The sequence below is a fragment of the Lissotriton helveticus genome, chromosome 1_1, assembly GCF_964261635.1.
Source record: "Lissotriton helveticus chromosome 1_1, aLisHel1.1, whole genome shotgun sequence".
NCBI lineage: Eukaryota > Metazoa > Chordata > Amphibia > Caudata > Salamandridae > Lissotriton > Lissotriton helveticus.
Genome location: NC_136057.1, coordinates 1,197,240,181 through 1,197,264,072, shown reverse-complemented (window position 1 = coordinate 1,197,264,072; position 23,892 = coordinate 1,197,240,181).

Below are 23,892 nucleotides of genomic sequence, written 5' to 3'. Positions count from 1 at the left end.
AAATTTTTGGCTTGTTATGCTAATGTTCAAAGCCTTAGGTAAGGTTGCGTTCCGCAGTATTCATAAGAAATGTATTGCTTCTTTTGCTTGCGCTTGTTATCTTTTCCTAACACTATCATTTATTTACACAGGAGCAAAAAATCCTCTAACCATTTGTTACAGCTGCACCATCGCCTACACATCTTAAAAGTTCGTTCAGTGAATACGGTACGTTCATAATAACAAATGCTTGTCTAATTTACTTTATGCATTCTTCTTTGTATTACTTGCTGTCTGTACTATGCATTCTTTACTGCATAGTTACACACAAACTTTCACTCGTGATGCTAACTTAAAGTGTTGTTTGTGAGTGAGGTCTGCACTAGTGAGGTCGCATTCAAAAGGAGAGATGACAAGCCTAAAGGTAAACGAAAACATGTAACAAAGACTTTGTTCACAGGTCCCTGCAGCAGATGCCTTCATGTACTAAGCCACCAGACGCAACATACATATCTCTCTCGCTTTTGCCCTCCCTTTCAATCTCTCTTCCTTTTGCCCTCCCTCTACATCTCTCACACTCTTGCCTTCACTCTCCATCTACCTCCCCATTTTCTCCTCACTCTCTATCCTGCACTCTTTATCTTTCCTTTTCACACTCTTGCCCTCCTTCCTGCTCTCCTTTTTTCCTATCCTCCCTATCCCTTCTGCCTTCTCTCACTCTATTCACTCTGCCCTCCTTCTTGCTCTTTCCCTCTTCTGCCATCCCTCTCTTTTCTGCCTTCTTACTCCCTCCTGCCCTCCCTTTACAACTCCCTCTTCTGCTCTCTTTCACCTTCTTGTCCTCCATCTCTCTCTTGTTCTCTCTCCTTCCTGTCCTCTCCTCCTCTAGCCCTCCTTCTCCTTCCTGCCCTCTCTTTCCTACTTGCCGCCCTCTCCTTTCTGACCTCTCTCACACACTCCTACCTTCTCTCCTGCCTTCCCACTCCTTCTTGCCCTCCCTCTACCTTCTGCCTCTTTTCCTTCCTGCCCTCCTTCTCTCTCCCGCCCTCTCTTCCTTTTGACCTCTCTTCCTTCCTCCTTACTTCTGCCCTCCTACATGCCCTCCCTTTCCCTTCTGCCCTCTCTCTTCCTTGCCCTACCTCCCTCCCTCCCACTCCCTCCTTTTCCCTCCCTCCAATTATGTTCTGCTGTCTTACTTTTGCCTTCAATCTCCTTCTTGCACCCTCTCTCTTTGGCACTCTATCACCCTTTACACTTCTTGGCCTCTCTCCTGCCCTCCCCTCCTTCCTGCTCTTCCTCTCTTTTGCCCCTCTCTCTTGCTCTCCACCACCTTCTAATATTTACTTTAATAAAACATGTTAAACTTTTTTTCTTGTCTTTTCATTATTATATACAAAGTACATAAATATATATTACTGTGCTATAATATATATTAAAGCTCTAAACAAAATGCTAACATGCTTTATGAAATAACTTGTATTATAATTCACTGTGCATCTGCAAATAATTGCATTAGAAATGCAGTCCATATTTCTGTGTAAAGTGAAACACATCAACGTTTTACACATAATTCACAGAAGATAGAAAAAACCATTTGTCAAAAGCAATACCAAAAGCTCAAACTTTAACAAAGGCGAAACCATTGCATTGTAAATGCTTGTTTTGTATTACGCCACAGACTGAAGGAATGTGCCCGCTGATTCAGGTGATTAAAGTAGACGATTGCGCCGAGGATAGGGGCGGCTGGCGGTGAAGTAGGGGCCTTGAGGGGTGTATAAGTGTGCTGGACTATCCAAATGCCTGTAGTTGAACTGCTGCCAGGAAGAGAGGCGTGTGAAAAATGCTGTGAACTGAGCATGGGAACAAGTCAAAGAAGATAAAATGAAGAGACAACTGTGCTTGGAATCAAATTAAAAGCTCTGCCACAAATTAGGACATTTTGAGGCCGACAAGAGATATTTAAAGAAGAAGCCGTAAGTGCAGCGGACACATCAGAAGGGACCTGAAGGGGAATGGTAAAGAGAGGAAACGAAAGCACCGGAGTTGGCAGGGAAGGGCAGAAAAGGCAAAAAAGCTCGGATAAAACAAAGAAGTGCCTGAAAAATTATAGAAGAAAGAGAGAGTAAGGGAAAGGTCCAAAGAGGCAAAAACAGCACGAACAAGGAAAGGCAGAAGGGCATCTTGAGAGAACATATTTGTTGAAAAAGAAGCAATTAAAAACTACCATAATCAATACGCATAATGCTGACCACTTATTTAAACAATGGCAAAAATGGGTTAAATCATGCTTCGAAAGTATATTCTAAGGACAATTGTTTCAATAGAGCCAATCTAATGGGGTTGTACAATGAATGTATGTTCAGAATTCAAATAACGTTTTTAGAAAGACATTTCACTGAATATCTTTAAACAAATTAGGTTGCAATCTTAACCCATCACAGACAATTTAAAACATGTTGGAGTCCTTGTTTCCTATTTACATTATGATACTATTTGTGTTGGAAATGGTTGTGTAATAACTAAGTTATGTAGAAATTTACTAATAGCATTATGTCACTTAAAATCCTATAGGAGCCTTACGTAGGCTAAGCAGGTGGTGCTAATTTTGCAATTGGCAACATTTAACTAGAAATAACAAATTGCAATGATGTGCTATTGTGCACTGTGTCACTCCTTTTTAGGGCTCGGCCTACGTCACCACGAAGTGGGGCGGAGCTCCGGGCTCCTATTGTGAAAGAAAAAAAAAATTTCTTTAGGGCTCGGGAAAGACACATTCCTTAGTGCGCGAGTTTTTTTTTATTATCTGAATGATGATTGGTCCTCGCGGTGATGTATTTTTAGTAGTCTTGATGCGATTGGGCAGATGTAATTGTCGGGCGCCATTTTGGGCATTTTCTGTGCGGTTACGTGCTCGGCAGTCCATTAATTTTAATTAGGAGCTGTCAGGGTGGCCGTGTAATGCATTCCAGATGGTGTGCGCGCGTTCACCATAGAGCAGTGCGTTTGTCGGGCGCGCGTCCTCCTCACGTGCACACAGGCATAGCGAATCAGTGGCATTTCAAATGGAATTTTGTTTTCCCGCTGGGTAATGTGGCATTGAATGCCTTTAAAGTTATGGCCGTTTTACGAAGATTAAGACTTCACACGAGTTTGATTCTGCTCTCTGCTTTCATCGTCTTACTCCGGGTAAAGTGAGTTGTACTTATTCAGCTGGTATGTGATTTGCATGCGTCACTTCCGCCACTCTGGCCATGATGCGCGGCTCGCCACTGAACAGTAGGACATGCTGACATTCACAGCCTTCTGCTCGGCCATCAGGTGAAATGGCAGATTGCCCTCGAATTACCAGGGCGCGCGCCTGAAATCACCGGGATGGTTAGCTAATGAAGCTTGGTAAATGGAGCCTCTGCGGCAAGTTTCACGCGCAGCCTCATTTCCTGAGGGAAAGAAAGGCAGCTCGGGCCCTTTTCGCATATGAACTGATAAAATGTGTGCTGCGCTCAGCAGCTGAATGCAGCCCTCTTTACTTTAAACGCATCGGCTTTTCTTGCAGGGTCCTCTGTGAAGCTGCAGACATATACACAGACAACAAGTAACCTTACATAAAAATATTGTCACCTTCCCACCCCACTGACCCCGGCCCCCGGCAATGCCCGCACAAACACGATGACATTGGGGCGCGCACACACATGAAATATAGACACACAGGTACATGCACACATTTTTTTTCGTTTCATATCCCAAATAAATGTAGCTGGTAAAAGTTACTGACCATCCACTCAACGAAATTACACACCTGAAACTCATCTTCTAGATGGCTTATTGATGTTGACCGCGCGGGGCTAGTGAAGCGACCAATTGTATTTTCTCTACAATGGAGCGCGTGCCCCTTCAAAAGTGTTCTGCACATTAAAAGGGTGGTGTGTGTTTGTCAGGCAAGGCGGACTTTTGAATATTCCATTTTTAGGCCTCGGCGACGGAGTGCAGAGTGAGTGCGAGAGTGACATTGAGTGCAGAGTGAGTGCGAAAGTGACAGTGAGTGCAGAGTGACAGTGAGTGCAGACTGAGTGCAGAGTGACCGTGAGTGCAGACTGAGTGCAGAGTGACAGTGAGTGCAGACTGAGTGCAGAGTGACAGTGAGTGCAGACTGACTGCAGAGTGACAGTGAGTGCAGACTGAGTGCAGAGTGGCAGTGATTGCAGACTGAGTGCAGAGTGACAGTGAGTGCAGAGTGAGTGCAGAGTGACAGTGAGTGCAGAGTGACAGTGAGTGCAGAGTGAGTGCAGAGTGACAGTGCGTGCAGAGTGACAGTGCGTGCAGAGTGACAGTGCGTGCAGAGTGACAGTGCGTGCAGAGTGACAGTGAGTGCAGAGTGACAGTGAGTGCAGAGTGACAGTGAGTGACAGTGAGTGCAGTGACAGCAAGTGACAGTGAGTGCGGAGTGAGTGCAAAGTGACAGTGAGTGCAGAGTGAGTGCAGAGTGACAGTGAGTGCAGAGTGAGTGCAGAGTGACAGTGAGTGCAGAGTGACAGTGCATGCAGACTGAGTGCAGAGTGACAGTGAGTGCAGAGTGACAGTGAGTGCAGAGTGACAGTGCGTGCAGAGTGACAGTGAGTGCAGAGTGACAGTGAGTGCAGAGTGACAGTGAGTGCAGAGTGAGTGCGAGAGTGACAATGAGTGCAGAGTGACAGTGAGTGCAGACTGAGTGCAGAGTGACAGTGAGTGCAGAGTGACAGTGAGTGCAGAGTGAGTGCAGAGTGACAGTGAGTGCAGAGTGACAGTGAGTGCAGAGTGACAGTGAGTGCAGAGTGACAGTGCGTGCAGAGTGACAGTGAGTGCAGAGTGAGTGCAGAGTGACAGTGAGTGCAGAGTGAGTGCAGAGTGACAGTGAGTGCAGAGTGACAGTGAGTGCAGAGTGACAGTGAGTGACATTGAGTGCAGAGTGACAGCAAGTGACAGTGAGAGCAGAGTGAGTGCAAAGTGACAGTGAGTGCAGAGTGAGTGCAGAGTGACAGTGAGTGCAGAGTGACAGTGAGTGCAGAGTGACAGTGCGTGCAGAGTGACAGTGTGTTCAGAGTGACAGTGCGTGCAGAGTGACAGTGCGTGCAGAGTGACAGTGAGTGCAGAGTGACAGTGAGTGCAGAGTGACAGTGAGAGACAGTGAGTGCAGAGTGACAGCAAGTGACAGTGAGTGCGGAGTGAGTACAAAGTGACAGTGAGTGCAGAGTGAGTGCAGAGTGACAGTGAGTGCAGAGTGAGTGCAGAGTGACAGTGAGTGCAGAGTGACAGTTAGTGCAGAGTGACAGTGAGTGCAGAGTGAGTGCAGAGTGACAGTGAGTGCAGAGTGACAGTGAGTGCAGAGTGAGTGCAGAGTGACAGTGAGTGCAGAGTGACAGTGAGTGTGGAGTGAGTGCAGAGTGACAGTGAGTGCAGAGTGACAGTGAGTGCAGAGTGACAGTGAGTGCAGAGTGACAGTGTGTGCAGAGTGACAGTGAGTGCAGAGTGAGTGCAGAGTGACAGTGAGTGCAGAGTGAGTGCAGAGTGACAGTGAGTGCAGAGTGAGTGCAGAGTGACAGTGAGTGCAGAGTGACAGTGAGTGCAGAGTGACAGTGAGTGCAGAGTGACAGTGAGTGCAGAGTGACAGTGAGTGCAGAGTAACCGTGAGTGCAGAGTGACAGTGAGTGCAGAGTGACTGCAGAGACTGTGCACATTGTGTGAGTGTGCAGAATGAGTGTGCAGTATAAAGAGTGGACATTGGGAGTGTGCGAGTGAGCAGTGTGTGAATGTGTAGGGGCAGTGTGTGAGTGTGCAGAAAACACCACACACACATACCACACACACACACCATACACATATACACCCCACACACACACCACACACACATAACGCACACACAAACCACACACCTCAGTCTCTCAACACCACACACTCGTCACCACTCAACACAACACACTCACCACCACACTCACTCCCCAGGCTCACCCCCACAGACTCACCACCACACCCTCACCAGTACACAGAAAAGAAAACACACAACAACACACCCCCAGCCGTCAATGAATGCTTTCACCATGCACAAACACCAACAACCATCAGCCATCTGTGCACGCTTTTACCAAACACACACCCACCAGCCGTCAGTGCACCCTTCCACCAGGCACACACACCTCCAGCCGGCAGTGCACTTTTCCACCAAGCAATCGCAGTATGGTACACTTTACTTTTAAACATATTCATATAAAGCACAGCATGCCACCATTGGTAAAATTAAAATTCAACCAACATAATTCCACTACACACCACATGCACACACTCCATTCACATGGCGAAAAGACATTGCCATTTACAATGGCATTAGCTCAAACTCAAATAAATCCGAGCCCGATTGCATTTCTAATGCTTGTTTTGTAAGGCTCAGATCTCAGAAACAACACTCTCAAGACCATGACGAGCATTCACTCAGGAGCACCCTCGGACCCCGGCTCGCACTGTATCTTCCACAGAGCTGCCAACTCAATTGCCCCCGTATTATGCAGCACCATCAACCGCTCCGTCGAGCAGTTGATGGTGCCTTCCCTGATGCCTGGAAATACACCAATATCAACCCACTGCTGAAAAAACCATCCACCGACCCAACAAACCTCAAGACTTTCAGACCCATCTTCCTACTCCCCTTCACAGCAAAGGTCATCAAGAAGGTCATCAACGCTCAACTCTCCAAGTTCATCGAAGCCAACAGCATCTTGGACTCCTCTCAATCCAACTTCCCAAGCAACCACAGCACAAGACCACCCTCCGGACCATCACCGATAACATCTTCTCGACCAGGGAGAAACAGCAACCCTCATCCTCTTGGACCTCTCGGCCGCCTTCAACACCATCTCCCACCGCACCCTAAGCACGAGACTCCACAACGCTGGCATCCGCAACAAAGCACTTAACTGAATCCGTTCCTTCCTAACCTGTACACAGCTAATCAGACTATCACTGTTCCTCTCAGAACCCACCGAGATTAACTGCAGAGCTCCCCATGGCTCCTCCACGAGCCCCACCATCTTCAACACCTACATGGCCCCGCTCGCAGCCATAGTCAGGAACCTCGGACTCACTATTGTCTCCTACATCACCAACCTCTCCCTCACAAATGAGAAACAACTTCCACAACAGAATGAAGGCTGTCGTTACATGAAAAAGAGGCAGCTTCCTCAAGCTCAACTCGGACAAGACCGAAGTCCTCATCCTGGGGCCCATGACCTCTGCTTGGGAAGATTCATGTTGGCCTGCTGCATTAGTAACCCACCCACACCTACGGACCACACCCGAAACCTTGGCATCATACTGGGCTCCTCGCTCACAATGAACCACCAGATAAACACTGTCTCCTCATCATGCTTCCACACTCTTTGCCTACTTCAAAAGACATTCAGATGGATCCCCACTGAGGACAGAAAGACGGTCACCCACACACTCTTCAGCAGCAGACTCGACTACGGCAATGCACTCCACGCAGGCGTCACCCAGCAACTCCTCAGGAAACGACAGAATTTTCAGAACGCCGCAGCCTGACTGGTTCTCAAGATCCCACGCCACAGCCACATCTCCGAAGACCTGCGAGAACTCCACTGACTTCCAGTCAACAGAAGAGTCATGTTCAACCTCTTTACATACGCCTACAAAGCCCTCCACGGTGCCGGACCAGCATACCTGAACTACCGCCTATCAGTCCACATACCCACAGACACCTCTGTTCCTCCGGACTGGCCCTTGCCACCGTCCCTCAGATTTGCAAGATCAGGAACAGAGGAAGATACTTCTCCTACCTCCCTGAAAAAACCTGGAACACCCTGCCTCTCTACCTCAGGCTATCCTTACAGCCGCGGCCGGCAGTGGGAGTACTGGCCGGGCGGTAATGTGGGGAGGGGCAGGGTGGGGTAGTAATTTATGGATTACGGACTTTAAAAGGTAAGTAAATATAAAAATAAATAAAACGAATTTCATTGCACACACTGCATCACAAAATGCGATGCAGTGTGTGCAACGAAATTCGTTTTATTTATTTTTATGTTTACTTACCTTTTAAAGTCCATAATCCATACATTACTACCCCCCACCCTGCCCCTCCCCCTCCCCATGTCACCGCCCGGCCGGTACTCCCACTACCGGCCGCGGCTGTATCCTTATCGCTGACCCAATTCAGGAAGGATCTCAAGATCTGGCTCTTCCACTGAACCCCAGGGCCCATCAGGACATCATGATTTATGTAATCAGCCCAAAGACCTTATTGTGTTTGATGGTCAACCTCTTGTCTTCAAACCTCCCTCTGATCCAGTTTATATATTATGAAACAGGGTATTTAATTTCAGGATCATGACCTCATTTTATATCCCCCATGCATCCTAGATGCAGGCTCTCTATGTTTTACATTAAATACCAAGATGCTGTTGTCTTTCTGTTTACATAATATCAATTCTAATACTTGTGATCTTTTCAGTCAGATTTAGGTAGATTGCTAGATTCTTTAGACTGAGATCAGAATGAAAGGGTGACAGGTGACTACTCTGAGATACATCATTTTCATCACAGGGCACAGTACTACAGAATATTAGAATTTCATGTCATGTGCTTGACATTTTAGAAATAAAAACATACTTTTTATTCTCCCAGCAGTATTAAATACTAAACAATTGTATCCAGTACAGAAGGCAGTTTTCTTGGCTACAGTTCTCCCTTTCGATGTTCTAATCAAAATGTCTCCTAATTCTAATTCCTCCAGGGAGACCCTTCATAAGATTGTGCCCTTGAACAGTTTGGGCAAAAGCATAATTTCAGCCACGTGTAGTTGTTTAGTTCACCCCAAGTCAAATCAGCACCCAGTTAACAGGTTCCAAAAGTTCTTACTTCTCGTGGTGTTGTGGGAAACAAGTTAGGGAGATATTCTCAAGAGCATGTGATAACCATCGCAAAACTAGCTTAACACAACTTTCAACATCACAGTCTATCGCGGTCAAATAACTCTGTGTTACCTAAGTATTCATAACATGGATGCACCATGAGATAGGCCCCCGACAACACGTCAAATGTCTGTGATAAAGTCAATGCGACACCGCAAAAATGCGAAACAAGAACTCCGAAAAACAAGCAATGAGGCCAATCGCGATACAAAAAGCAGAGAAAACTAGCGACAGGCCTGCAAATCCCACACGTCAGGCGGGAAAATGCACTATAAAAGAAACCAGAAAAACACACCAAAAGCAATTCAAAGTGCGTAGCAACATGGATGCACCTGGACCGAGTGCAGAGATCAACACGAACCCCACAAGCCCCACAGACCACCAGCTATTACCTTGGTAAAGGTAATAGCACGCACGCGCGCTATGCTGCTGGAATTGTAATCTACAGCGCTGCTTAGTTTTAAAATACCGCTTTTGGATTTTCGTTTTTCTAAATTGCATTGTCCCCTGTTTTTAATTGCATCTTGCTGTGCCCACACACTTGCATTTAAATTGGGCCCCCCACCGCGTTTTGAGCGGATTCTTCCCACCTTCGTGTTTGGCGCCTGGTCGCCATCTTGGGGGTGGCTACTGGCGAGTGTGCCACTTGTTGGAGCGCTCTAGCGCTGATTAGGACCACAGGTGAGCCCTACTTAAGGTGAGCATTCCCTCAGCTCGACCTTGGTAAAGGTAATAGCACGCACGCGCGCTATGCTGCTGGAATTGTAATCTACAGCGCTGCTTAGTTTTAAAATACCGCTTTTGGATTTTCGTTTTTCTAAATTGCATTTTCCCCTGTTTTTAATTGCATCTTGCTGTGCCCACACACTTGCATTTAAATTGGGCCCCCCACCGCGTTTTGAGCGGATTCTTCCCACCTTCGTGTTTGGCGCCTGGTCGCCATCTTGGGGGTGGCTACTGGCGAGTGTGCCACTTGTTGGAGCCCTCTAGCGCTGATTAGGACCACAGGTGAGCCCTACTGAAGGTGAGCATTCCCTCAGCTCGACCTTGGTAAAGGTAATAGCACGCACGCGCGCTATGCTGCTGGAATTGTAATCTACAGCGCTGCTTAGTTTTAAAATACCGCTTTTGGATTTTCGTTTTTCTAAATTGCATTTTCCCCTGTTTTTAATTGCATCTTGCTGTGCCCACACACTTGCATTTAAATTGGGCCCCCCACCGCGTTTTGAGCGGATTCTTCCCACCTTCGTGTTTGGCGCCTGGTCGCCATCTTGGGGGTGGCTACTGGCGAGTGTGCCACTTGTTGGAGCGCTCTAGCGCTGATTAGGACCACAGGTGAGCCCTACTTAAGGTGAGCATTCCCTCAGCTCGACCTTGGTAAAGGTAATAGCACGCACACGCGCTATGCTGCTGGAATTGTAATCTACAGCGCTGCTTAGTTTTAAAATACCGCTTTTGGATTTTCGTTTTTCTAAATTGCATTGTCCCCTGTTTTTAATTGCATCTTGCTGTGCCCACACACTTGCATTTAAATTGGGCCCCCCACCGCGTTTTGAGCGGATTCTTCCCACCTTCGTGTTTGGCGCCTGGTCGCCATCTTGGGGGTGGCTACTGGCGAGTGTGCCACTTGTTGGAGCGCTCTAGCGCTGATTAGGACCACAGGTGAGCCCTACTTAAGGTGAGCATTCCCTCAGCTCGACCTTGGTAAAGGTAATAGCACGCACGCGCGCTATGCTGCTGGAATTGTAATCTACATCGCTGCTTAGTTTTAAAATACCGCTTTTGGATTTTCGTTTTTCTAAATTGCATTTTCCCCTGTTTTTAATTGCATCTTGCTGTGCCCACACACTTGCATTTAAATTGGGCCCCCCACCGCGTTTTGAGCGGATTCTTCCCACCTTCGTGTTTGGCGCCTGGTCGCCATCTTGGGGGTGGCTACTGGCGAGTGTGCCACTTGTTGGAGCGCTCTAGCGCTGATTAGGACCACAGGTGAGCCCTTCTTAAGGTGAGCATTCCCTCAGCTCGACCTTGGTAAAGGTAATAGCACGCACGCGCGCTATGCTGCTGGAATTGTAATCTACAGCGCTGCTTAGTTTTAAAATACCGCTTTTGGATTTTCGTTTTTCTAAATTGCATTTTCCCCTGTTTTTAATTGCATCTTGCTGTGCCCACACACTTGCATTTAAATTGGGCCCCCCACCGCGTTTTGAGCGGATTCTTCCCACCTTCGTGTTTGGCGCCTGGTCGCCATCTTGGGGGTGGCTACTGGCGAGTGTGCCACTTGTTGGAGCGCTCTAGCGCTGATTAGGACCACAGGTGAGCCCTACTTAATGCTCGCTCTACTCGCACAGCGGTGACGCGCAGCGGTAGCGCCGGACTCGCGCCGGAGTCAAGCCAGAGTCCTGCCCGTCTGCGCCCGTCAGCGTCCCGGAGGTGGTCGGGTCGGCAGGTGGGGCTCGGTTATCCGGCATGTGCACATCTGGTGCATCTATGTTGCGCTACACGTCCGAGGAGCTGTGCTCTCTCAATCATTGTGAGAGCCGCTGTTGCCCTGTCTTCCCTGGCCGACACAAAGGTAAGTCTCGCTGCCCTTGCTGTGGCTGGCGCCCCAATCGTGCTCTTTCATCATCCCCCAATAGTAACATCGTTGGCGCGGAGTATTCCTGCATGCTGTTAAACACTAGATCTGCGTGCAGGCATGCGCAAGACATCTTTGAGCTTCTCGATACAGAGAAGCCACTTTGTCTTATGTTGACTGAGACCTGGTGGGGAGATTCCTCTAATCCGGACATTGCTATGGCAATTCCGCCGGATTGTAACATCTTCAGGAAGGACAGAGCTAAGGGAAGGGGCGGAGGGGTGGCACTGATGGTGAAGAAGGGCACGGCATGTACCATCTTGCCTGCGGAGGACATCCGCGGCTCCGAGTCTCTCGCTTTTTCGATCTCTCTCGCTCCGCACCAATCAGTAAAGGGATTACTAGTATATCGTCCCCCTGGCCCGCCTGGTTTGTTTTTTGAAGACCTCGATTCGGTTTTGCTGGGACTGGCCCTGAAAGCAGAACATTGCATAGTAGCTGGGGATTTCAACTTTCGGATGGATGATCCGTCCGACCCGGCCGCTATTAAGCTAGCTGAGGCTATGACCCCGCTGGGCCTTATCCCTTATCTGCAGGGGCCTACGCATGTTAAGGGGCACACTCTCGACCAGGTTTTCTCTACATCCGCTCTTGTGGTGAAAGAGATTCTCCCGGTGCTGTGGTCTGATCATCGGCTTGCCAAATTTGCGATCAGAGGCACGGCCGGGCTGTCCATCTCTGTCCCACAGCAGCGGGGTCGAGTGTTTAGAGCATTTAATAGAGTGACTCCTGAGTTGTTGGCTCAGGCCGCTCTTGATCATCCCTGTCTTCTCTCAGGCGATCTGGAGAAAGATCTGGAGTCCCTGCAAGCTTGGCTCTCCGATAGGCTTAACGATCTAGCCCCGGTGCTGCCCCCCCGCTTGACATCGAAACGGGTATCGGCCCCCTGGTTTACCACTGCACTGTGGGCTATGCGGCAGCAGTGCAAGGTAGCCGAAAGGGCCTGGCGGGCACACTATGAGAATGTGGACAGGCTGACCTACAAGGCGGCGGTTAAGGCCTATCACCGGGACATTCGCCTTGGGAAAAAAGCCTACCTGGCAGGGAGGATAGAAGCGGCCTCCAACTCCTGCAGGGAGATTTTTACTATAGTGAGAGAGTTCATCTCCCCTCGGTCCATCACATCCGAAGCGGTGCCCTCAGATTCCTGGGCGGCGGATCTTGCTTGTTTTTTTACAAGCAAGATTAAACTCATACAGGACTCTTTTCTACCTGGAGCACCTGCTGGGCCGTTTAAACCTGAGGTTGATATGTTCCCTCCGGCCTCGCAAGGCACTACGTTGGCTGTGTTTCCATCTTTGGCAGCCTCTGCCTCCTTAGTGCTTATGGGCAATCTGAAATCGGGCTCGCCATTGGACCCTTGCCCAGCTAAATTTCTGGGTAAGTTCGCGGAAGTGATCAATCTATTGGCGAACCCTCTTCTGAATCGCTCATTGAGCCAGGGAGTGGTCCCGTCGGCCTGGAAGCAGGCAATGGTTATCCCGCTGCTTAAAAAGCCGGGTCTCGATCCGAAGGCCCCAGTCAACTACAGGCCCATCTCTCTGCTGCCGGCTCTCGCAAAAATTTTGGAGAAGCACGTCCAGACGGCGCTCTCCAACTTCTTGGAGACTCACGAGATCCTGCATGCCACCCAGTCCGGCTTCCGCTCAAACCTTAGCACCGAGACCGCGCTCCTCGAGGTTTCGGAAACCATCAAAGGGGTGTTGGATACCGGGGGCAAAGTCATGCTGGTGTTGTTGGATCTGTCGGCGGCCTTTGACACCTTCCCCCATGATGGCCTTCTCGCAAGACTCTATGAGATCGGCCTTCGGGGGACGGTGCTCAGCTGGTTTTCCTCCTTTCTAGCTGGCCGCCGGCAAACGGTCTGGGCATCTTCAGACACCGCCGTGATGCCGCCTCTGGGAGTTGGGGTCCCGCAGGGCTCTATATTGAGCCCGACCCTCTTTAACATCTTCATGACCCCTCTGGCGGCATTGGCAGAGTCGTTCGGTGCCCGGATCGTATCCTATGCCGATGACACCCAGCTCCTCTTCTCCTGCGAGAGAGGTGGAGACTTTGATGGGGAGAGTATCCGGAATTGCCTTGGGGCTGTTTTTAAATGGTTCCAACTGAACAGCCTCAAGTGCAATTCCGATAAGTCCGAGGTACTCTTCTTTGGGTGCGACACGGAGCCAATCTGGCAGGCCTGGTGGCCCTTCGATATGTTCCCCCCGTCTTGTTCTTCCCCAATGGCTAAGAACTTGGGGGTCAAGATGGACAAGGGGCTAACGATGAAAGCCCAGATCCTGGGGGTGACTGGCACCTGCTTCGGCTTGCTAAAGATGCTGCGGAGGTTTCTACCTCTGCTGTCTGAGGAACACAGGAAGCTGACCGTGCAGGCTCTGGTCGGGTCCAGGTTGGATTACGCTAACGTTCTTTACCTGGGCCTACCAGAGTACCTGCTGCAGCGGCTTCAAGTCGCGCAGAACGCGGCGGCCCGGGCCATCTTCGGTCTAAATAGACGTGCCAGCTGAGGAAAATCGAATTTTGCCCTGTTATGTATCCCTACGTGTTCCCTATCATATGTTATATGTGCATGATCGCTATGCATATTTCCCCTATGACCGAATAAAGACGCATTTACAGTTGCGTCCAACGTTATTATGTCAGTTATCTAGTCCTCCTGAAAGCATCGTGAATTAGGCTTTTAGGCCTACGTTGCCAACGTCTTTACATTGTGCACGATTAAATCATCGAGATGCACCCGTTTCTAGGCCTCACAGGGCCCGGACACCAGATTCAAGCTTCAAGTCTCCTGAACCACTCCGAGAGATGCAGCCCCGCCCGCATCCCTGACCCTTCACTTACTTCCTGCCAAGCAACGCGGTGCCCGGCTTGGCCTAGCCTGCCTGCCTGCCAAGAATATGTTATGCCTACAGTTATCTGTTCAGCTCCCCGGCTTCACATTCCTAGCTAACGAACAGCATAAACATCTCCATCTATAGTCTAGTCTTCCTGTCTCCATGCAAGTGAATTACTGAATTAATACCCATAGAAGATCCATAGCACACGCAATACATGAAGAAATATATGCACACACTAGCTTTTAGTGACAAGTAGCCTTTGCCCTGATGACTTTTAGATTCAAGCAACATGTACTCCAAACACAAGATATCAGATATGCTATAGGTACAGGTCGTTCTGACATCCCAGACTTTAGTCTCCTCTTCTAGTGCTAGAAGTCAGAGCCCCCAGCTCTCCCCAGTTACACGTCATGACCCGTTTGCGCGCACCAGTAGGTTAAAGGTTCCAGCTGCCCATGAAGCCCCCTCCATGTATCCACCCACTTATGACACTTCTGTGACGTCTACATCACACACCTCCGTGCACGCCCTGTGCACGCCTTCTTTTCACGCCCATATGTTCTTATCTTTCGTTTGTCACTTGTTACGCCTACTGTATTCAATACAACTGTACTGTTTTACTATATATATTGTATGATGTTAATGAGATATTGCCTGTCCCCTCTTTTTCCTGAGATTGTCCCTTCCTGAGCCTTAGCAGGTGATGGAACCCGATGGTCCATTGGCTCGAGCCACTTAATTAAAGCCCGTATGACTCAGATACCACGGACTTCTGCCTCTTATTTATTGAGCTATCCTTTTTAGTTAATGCATAGAAAAATAGTACCGGTAATTATTTATTTATTTACCACATAATGGCGCCCGAACAGGGACGAGCCCCTTCCCCACGCGCCGGCGATGTAACGCAGGCCCCCTGACCCTTCTACAGCCGTGACGGACCCCTACTGTGCACCAGCAAGTTTTCCTGCTCAAATCTCCCTCAGGCCCACGGAGGAGACGGAGACTGCGGTCCGGCATCCAGACGAGGCGGTGAGGAAGGCGGAACGTCCCGACCAGAGCCCAAGCTGAGAGAGCAAGGTCCGAGGTATCACGAGGCCCACCTGTTTCCGAAGCCCAAGGCGCATGCGTAGTGCGTAGCAGTAACCAGACGTCGTAGCAGTCCAGTCCAGTCCGAGGCCTTCAGTTTTGCTTCCCGGTGAGTACCGTTGCTGGGAACGTATCTAGACGGGTTCATTAATTTGTGCCCGGTCCGACGGGTTTGGGTACACAGATCCGGTCCGACGTGTTCACCTAGGTGGATACGGTATGACGTGTCTCTTTATGAGACCGGTATGTTCTGTACTGTTTTAGCAGTGCATCCAGTAATCCTAGTAATTCTGTTTTCTAGTATCGTTTCTCGAGAAGTTCCAGTATTATGTTTTCGATGTGTTATGTTTTCAATGTACTAGGTAGTATCTGTTCGAACTGTTATTAATGTGTATTGATGTCGTGGTATGAATGATTTGTTCGCTATTGCATTACTGTGTTCATTGTGTATTGTGTTCAAGTTCAAGTACGTTCAAATATGCCTCTGTTTTCAAAGTTACGTCAGATAGGAACCAGAAAAGGGTTACTCGAAGAATCAGTTCCTGTCCCTCCTAGGGACAGTCCTGGACATTTCATGTATCATAAACATGGCTTAGATGCCATACTGTACTTAGACTTATGGGTAGACTATACCAAGGATCTCGAAGAGAAATATAGATGGCCTGTTTCAGGAACATGGGATGCCGAGTGCATCATGAGAGTAGAGGAAGCACTATGGAAAAAGAAAGCCAGACAATCCCAGAAAGATGCCATAGAATTGTGGCGTAAAGAATCGCATAAAAGAACAGAAAAGGAATTCAGGAAAGCAGAATTAAGTAGGGAATCCTCAGAAAAAGCCCAAGGAAGGGAACTACCAAAAGAAGGTGAACGAGTTAGAGCAGAGCAGTCAGACAGACAAAGAAATGCCCTTATTAAAGGTATGTATCCCCTTCTCGCCGAGGGTTTGCCGAAGGCGACCCCGGAAACACCCTGGAACTTACCGCCACCATTGGTCCCAACTAAGCTACGTCATAAACCGACCGCAGCTGAAATTTTCCTTTCTTCCTATTTAGACGACACTGTCCCAGAATATGCAAATCCGAATCCTACTCCGCCTATTCAACCTCAGCACCCTGTTAATATCGTAATTACTGTTCCTCCAGTCATTGGTCCCGGGAATCCTTCTAATCCGCCAGTACCCCAGGACCAACCCACATTACGTACGACTACTTTACCAGTCACTTTACCAGCAGTTGCACATTCAGTATTAATTGACGATTCTAGTTCAGGAGGAGCAGGGGGAGGTATTCCTATCACCCCGCCTCAAACAAAACGAATGACGCTGAGAGACGCAGCATTACAGCGTACGCCAAAAGTGGCTACATACGAAGCCCTCAAAAAGTACCTTACTGATTGTAGATATGATCCAGTGCCAGGCGAAGATCACATGATATTATATTCCGTACGTTTACGACGAGTTGCAAACTTTTTGACTACCATGCCAGATATGAAGGAACATCTAGACAGAATATATCATTTCATCCGAACAGGGGAGAAACCAGAAAGTATTCATGAGGCTATGACACACAGGAAAGTCGAGATTCAAAGTATGATTTTGCAGTTTTTGATAAATTGTTTAATAAGAGAACAAGATCATCCTGATAAAAACAAAGATGAGATGAAAGTCCTGACAAGATGGAGTGACAATATAGCAGAAGGAAAACACAGTAAACAAACTTGTATAGAAACCATGTACAGAAAGATTCGTAAAGAAATTCTAGACATACACGAAAGGGAGAAAGCAATGAGAGTAGCCGAGAAAGAGAATGACACTTCAGACGAAGATGTAGACACCGAGAATCCAAACAGAATAGCGTACGTAGGTAGGACGACACCTTTTGACAGACACACACGCCTAGAATACAAGAAAGCTTTTCTTCCTCCTGTACCAGAACAGTGTTCTTTTGAGCATTTATTCCAGGCTACCGATAAAGTTTTGAAACAACGAATAGGTTACAGTGAGCTTAGTACCATGCATAAACAGGAACTAGCCCGGTCAGCAGTTCGATGGACTAGTGATTCTAGCACGTTTTCGGACGAAGTAGTGGCCCAAATGTTTCTGAAGCTTCCCCCAGACGAACAGCGACTGGTGGGTATGTACATGATCCAGCACCTCATTACACTGTACGAAAGTCAGCATTCTGATCCAGGTCCTTTATATAATGTATTGGACGAGTTACTCCTAAACCGATGGAAAGGTCTAGGTACCGACTTGATTAATGTCATCTTAGAACAACGTCATAAATACAGAACGTTCCTGACTCCACATTTTGTTCCTGTTCCACCCCCATTCTACATAGATAGACAGAATCCTTTGCGAGAAGTGCATCCTGTTAAGGGAACGGGGGGTGAGCTCGAACGAGTATTTGTTTACACCCCTTTAACGAAAATAGAACTACTGGAAATGAAAAAGTTAGTACCCTGTCACGATAAAGATCCAGCAGGGTTCCATCGTGAATTAAAAGACATGCTCCGTATGGGAGAATACACGTATCCTGATATCATCAAAATGTTAAAGGTTCTGCTGCCTGCTGGCATATATGAAAAACTCAAAGAAAAAGAATGGGAGGTGGGGGAGAAAAAGATTGACTGGACAGCATTAGAGAACGAAGATAACACACGAGTTCCTGGTACCGGTCTCGGGGAAAAAGCCAAAGCATTGCCCGAGTTGTTAATACAAGTCTTGCCAAGATTATTAAGCACGAAAAAGGAAGACTGGGATGCCATCTCAGCCTGCAAACAGAAACAAGACGAAGACACTAGTGATTTTTATTCCAGATTTGAGAAATGTTTCATTATTAATAGCGGCTTGAAAACAAGTAGTGAGTCGTATCCACATCTTTTTGTTACCAAACTAGTTGAGAATTCTTTACCACAAGTTAAAAATCGAGTACTGAAAGTCGAGAGTACCTGGCAAGCTAATACCCCGTCCCAAATGCTACAGATGTTACAGTACCACCAGAACCGAATCAGGGAAGAGCAAGAACACGAAAGGAGACGTATGAAAGACACGAAAATGAAAGTACTAGTGGCACAGTCTGTTCCAGCAGATAGTCAAAAGAGGGGTACGAATCAAACTAGTCATTCTGCAGCTCCCGTTAAAGGGACATGCAATTACTGTAAACAGCCAGGTCATTATATAAACGAATGTGCAGTTCTGAAACACAACATAGCTACTGGTAAGACGAAAGCGAGACCGCGTCCTCCAAGACAGGAACATGTTCCGTAGAATACGCAACCACCGCAGAACGCACAACAGACAGTAGCAGTACCGCAGCCTATAGCTGCCACACAACACGTTACACAGCAGATGTACCAGTACGCACAGTCAGATTATCCAGAATATCAGCAGTATTCATGAAACAGCCTAGAGAGGGAGGTTGGCTTGCCTCTCATCGAGGTTCCTGTAGATCAAGAGGGTCCCTATGTACACAGTCAAGTATTAGGGAAAGACAGAAAATTTCTGATTGATACAGGGGCAAGTAGGACTACCATCAGTCATGACGAGGTTCCAGGGGCTCCTCTCTCAGGCTCAAGAAATGTGCCCCTGGGATTTTCAGGAAAGCCTATTGTTAACGAAATATCGAAACCAGTTTCCCTAGAAGTTGGTCCATTGTCCCGAACTACAGATTTGTTACTTACGAAATCATGTCCTGAGAACTTACTTGGTATTAAAACATTGAAAAAATTAGGTGCCGTAATCTGTTGTTCTCCGGAAGGAGTGAGATTGTTTTACGTGATTTTAAAGGACATTATGTGTTAAGAGATTTTGATCCAAGATTATTGAATGTACCACAGCATTTATGGGCGCAAGGTCCAACTGATGTAGGTTGTATGCACATTACACCATATCGTGTCACCCTGAAACAAGGAGTTGTATTACCCCGAATCCGACAATACAAGTTGCCACCTGAGGCTGTAGCAGCCTTATCGAAAATTATTGACGAGCTCATCGCTCAAGGAGTAGTTGTAGAAACTGACTCCAATGTATGTAATTCTCCTATTATTCCAATTCTTAAACGTACTGACCCAAATGCACCTCCAGTTTATCGACTAGTAATTGACCTTCGAGAACTTAATAAATGTATCATACCCCAGTACCCAGTGGTTCCAGACATCTCTTCCCTATTGACTGCCATTGATTCCGAAGCTACGTTCTTTACTGTTATCGATCTCAAGAACGCTTTCTTTAGTGTCCCCATTCATCCAGACAGCCAGTTCCTTTTCGGATTCTGTTTAAATGGACGTAGCTATAAATTCACACGTGCACCTCAAGGTTTCACAGAAAGTCCTAGTATTTACAGTCAAGCACTGAAACGACAACTAGACAGTATTCACATGCCAACTGACACTGCCCTGCTCCAGTATGTCGATGACCTATTGATCACAGCCCGTACTGAACTTGACTGCGAACGAGCATCACTGACAGTCTTGTATTTCCTGGCGGAAATGGGGCACAAGGTGTCCCCTTCGAAACTGCAATTCTGTGTCCAGCAAGTGGTATACCTTGGACACTTGCTGTCCAAGAGGGGTAGACAGTTGACACCTGACCGTATCCAGTTAATTGCACATCTTCCACAGCCCAAGACACAGAAGGAGGTACAAGCTTTTATCGGCCTCACTTCTTACTGCAGACAATGGATCCCTCAGTACGCATATCTAGCCAAGCCACTGATACAGTTAACAACACAGGAGGCAGCGACATCGACTGTCCTCCCTTGGACCAAGGAACATACACTTGTTTTCAATGAGTTAAAGAAAGCTTTATGTAATGCACCTGTGTTAGCGACACCAAAGTACAGTAAACCTTTTACACTTTTTGTCACTGAACGTGATGGTACAGCATTATCTGTTCTCACACAAGACCAAGCAGGACAACACAAGCCTTGTGCTTATTTTTCTAGCACATTAGATCCAGTGGCCCAGGCTTTGCCTGCGTGCCTCAAATCAGTTGCAGCCACAGCTCTAGCTATTAGACAAAGTGATTCCATAGTGTTAGGACACTCCCTGACAGTACAGGTTCCACACTCTGTGGAAGTTCTTTTAAACCGAACACAGACTCAGCACTTGACAATTGCACGATTAACAGGATATGAACTGACACTGTTCCAGCCACACATAGAAATCAGACGCTGCAACATATTAAATCCTGCTACACTGTTACCCTCGATTACCTCAAATCCTGCCACACATGACTGTGTGGAAGTTATTAACACTATGACAAAGCCAAGACAAGACTTGACGGACATTGCATTACCTGATCCAGACCTGACACTTTATGTGGATGGTTCATGTATGAGAACAAGTACAGGAGAGTTAGTAGCTGCATATGCAGTAACTACTGAAACTGAAGTCATAGAAACACATCGTATTGACACCCTGTCTGCTCAAGCAGCAGAGCTCATCGCTCTGACCCAAGCCTGCATACGAGCCAAGAACCTGAAAGTAAACATATATACAAATTCACGTTATGCATTCGGAGTCGTACACGACTTTGGAGTCCTTTGGCAAGAAAGAGGTTTCATGACCTCTCATGGAGCCAAGATTCAGCATGGCCCCCTCATTCAAGCTCTGTTAGAAGCAATACATTTACCAACAGCTATAGCGATTATGAAGTGCAAAGCACATACGAAAGCCACTGACACCATTTCCCAGGGTAACGACCTGGCAGATCGAACAGCCAAGCTTACAGCTCAGACTCCAGACACTCCAGTTAACATGACAAAGACAGACGTTCCAGACCAGACGACTTGTATGACAGTTAAGGACCCTACACAAGACGTACTAGACATACAGACACATGCTACCCCAGACGAAATCAAGAAATGGTCTGAACAAGGAGGGGTCCAGACAGATCAGGGATGGTTGACGAAGGGAAAAGCCACATGGTTTCTCCCCGACTCTATGGTTCAAGTCATTATTAACACAGCACATAGTCCAGCACACTTAGGAGAAAAAGCCATGTTAGACAGCATCCAGAACCTCTGGTTTAACAAGCATTTACGAGCAGCAGCGAAGCAGAAAGTGCGTACCTGCATGATCTGTTGTCAGTTCAATCCAGGTAAAGGTGTTCCCGTGGAACAAGGTGGATTTCATCCTCCTGACCACCCTTTTGAAGTCCTCCAGATGGATTATATCCAGATTGATCGATGTCGAGGTTTCAAGTATGTCCTCGTAGTTGTATGCGCTTTGTCCAGATGGACAGAAGCATATCCAGTCCCAGATTATACTGCCGCGACCACTGCCAAGCAGTTGGTTCGTGAGTTCTTCCCTCGCTATGGTTTGCCCCGGGTCGTGTATTCAGATAACGGACAGCCATTCTCGTCCGAACTCATGAAACAAGTGTCACTTCTGTTAGGGTACCAGTGGAAGTTCCACTGCGTACGACATCCCGAGGCAGCTGGCCTCGTCGAGAGACACAATCAAACTCTGAAAATACGAATAGCGAAGGTCTGTGCAGAGAAAGGTGTAGATTGGATGGTAGCCCTGCCGGTTGCCCTCTTCTATATGAGAATGGTCGCTCACTCCCGATCTGGTTTGTCACCTTACGAAGTAGTGTTCGGTCGTCCCCCAAACATGTGGGGTACACCTATGCCTCGTAAAATCACCGATGTTGACAGTAATATGCTGACAGATTACCTAGCTTCCTTGATGTCTGCACTACTCTCTTGTCGTTCACAGGTCGCGGCTGCCTTTCCAGACAACACCCAGGTGAAACCGCACGAGGTCGTTCCCGGTGACCTTGTTCTGGTCCGCAACTTTGATCGTTCAAGCCCTCTGGAGCCCCGCTGGAAGGAGCCGAAACTTGTTCTGATGACCACAAGGACCGCCGTAAAGCTGGAAGGACGTAAAGGCTGGCTCCACTCCAGTCACATCAAGCGTTTCCATGGACTGCGTCCAAAGACTTTTTTCAAGGACTGCCCCGATACTGACTCTAAACTTCCCATGTTAGAGAAAACTCCGCAGCAGGAGTATAAACTTAAATTACGGTCTAGTAAGTCAGACAGCGTTTAATTGTTTAAGTCCCTCTTGGGTGAAGCGGTTAGACAGGTTCCTGACATGTATGAGATAGACCCACATAGTGTGAGAGATAGACGAAACTTCAAGAAAATGAAATACTGTAAAACTCTCCGAAGCAGATGCGTCGTTACGTTAGTGTTTATGTTATTTCTGAGTCTTACGATCACATGTATAAGTTATATGCTACATGTATTCTTTCCTCCTCTTGGTTCACATGTACACTTTTCTTCTAATAATACTGTAGAGCACACATTTAGTGAACTACCCCCTCACGAGTTATCCTACCGACTTGCAATGCGCAACAATACTTTTATTCGTATGTTACACTATTCACACCAGACCAGCAATGCCACTAATTGCTGGGTATGTGGTCGACTCCCCCCTTACCAGACAGTGAAGGGAGCTCTGCCACTCTTTCCCTATCCGTTTTCACACAATGGCTCGTGTGGAGCATGGTTTACGTTAACATCCTCTTTAGACGATAAGTCCCTTCTGAATAGAACATGTTTCCCAGACAAGGACGGTCTTTCCCATAGGACAGGGTTAGATCTCGAAAATGAAGTATATGATCTAGGTAACTTTTCCTCCAACCTTATGGTTTTGAATGTTCAGTCCGAGACCACTCCAGACTTGCCTTCTATAACAGTTTTACCAGTGAAAGGCGAATTATGTGTTAGAAAGAATGGTTCAGTACACCTAGGACACAGTGATTGTACTACTGTGGTCGAGTATAGTGACAGTGGGAAATCTACTTCCAAAGCCTCACGTCATTCTTATTTTATATGTGGTCAGACCGCATATGTACGTTTGCCCCTAGATTGGGATGGAACATGTTACATTGCCTTCCTACTGCCACCAGTTTTCCTAGCCCCATTTGATTATCACCGAAATACACATCTAGTACACGTCAGACATAGAAGGGAGATTGAGTCCCCAATTGTCGATCAGACTGAAACTGCTTTAGAACAGTATACGGATTTCAATAAAGGTTTCTTCTTCTTCATAGGTCCTGTCCAGAATAGTAAATTAATACGCAGGTTAACCAGAACCCTTGAAGCAGTAGTGAATGAGACTACTTCCGCCCTAGGTAACTTAACAGAAGAGCAGTCTGCTATGAGATTTGTTGTTCTTCAGAACCGCCTTGTTCTTGACGTCATACTGGCCGATAGGGGCGGAGCTTGTAGAGTCATCAGATCTAGTTGTTGCGTTTTCATTCCTAATAACGCACCGTCTGTGTATTCAGCAATAACTAGACTTCATAAAATAGCCCATCAGCTACACCAGAATCCAGGCACCTGGACTTGGTCCGGTTGGGTCTGGAATGTAATATCTGCCT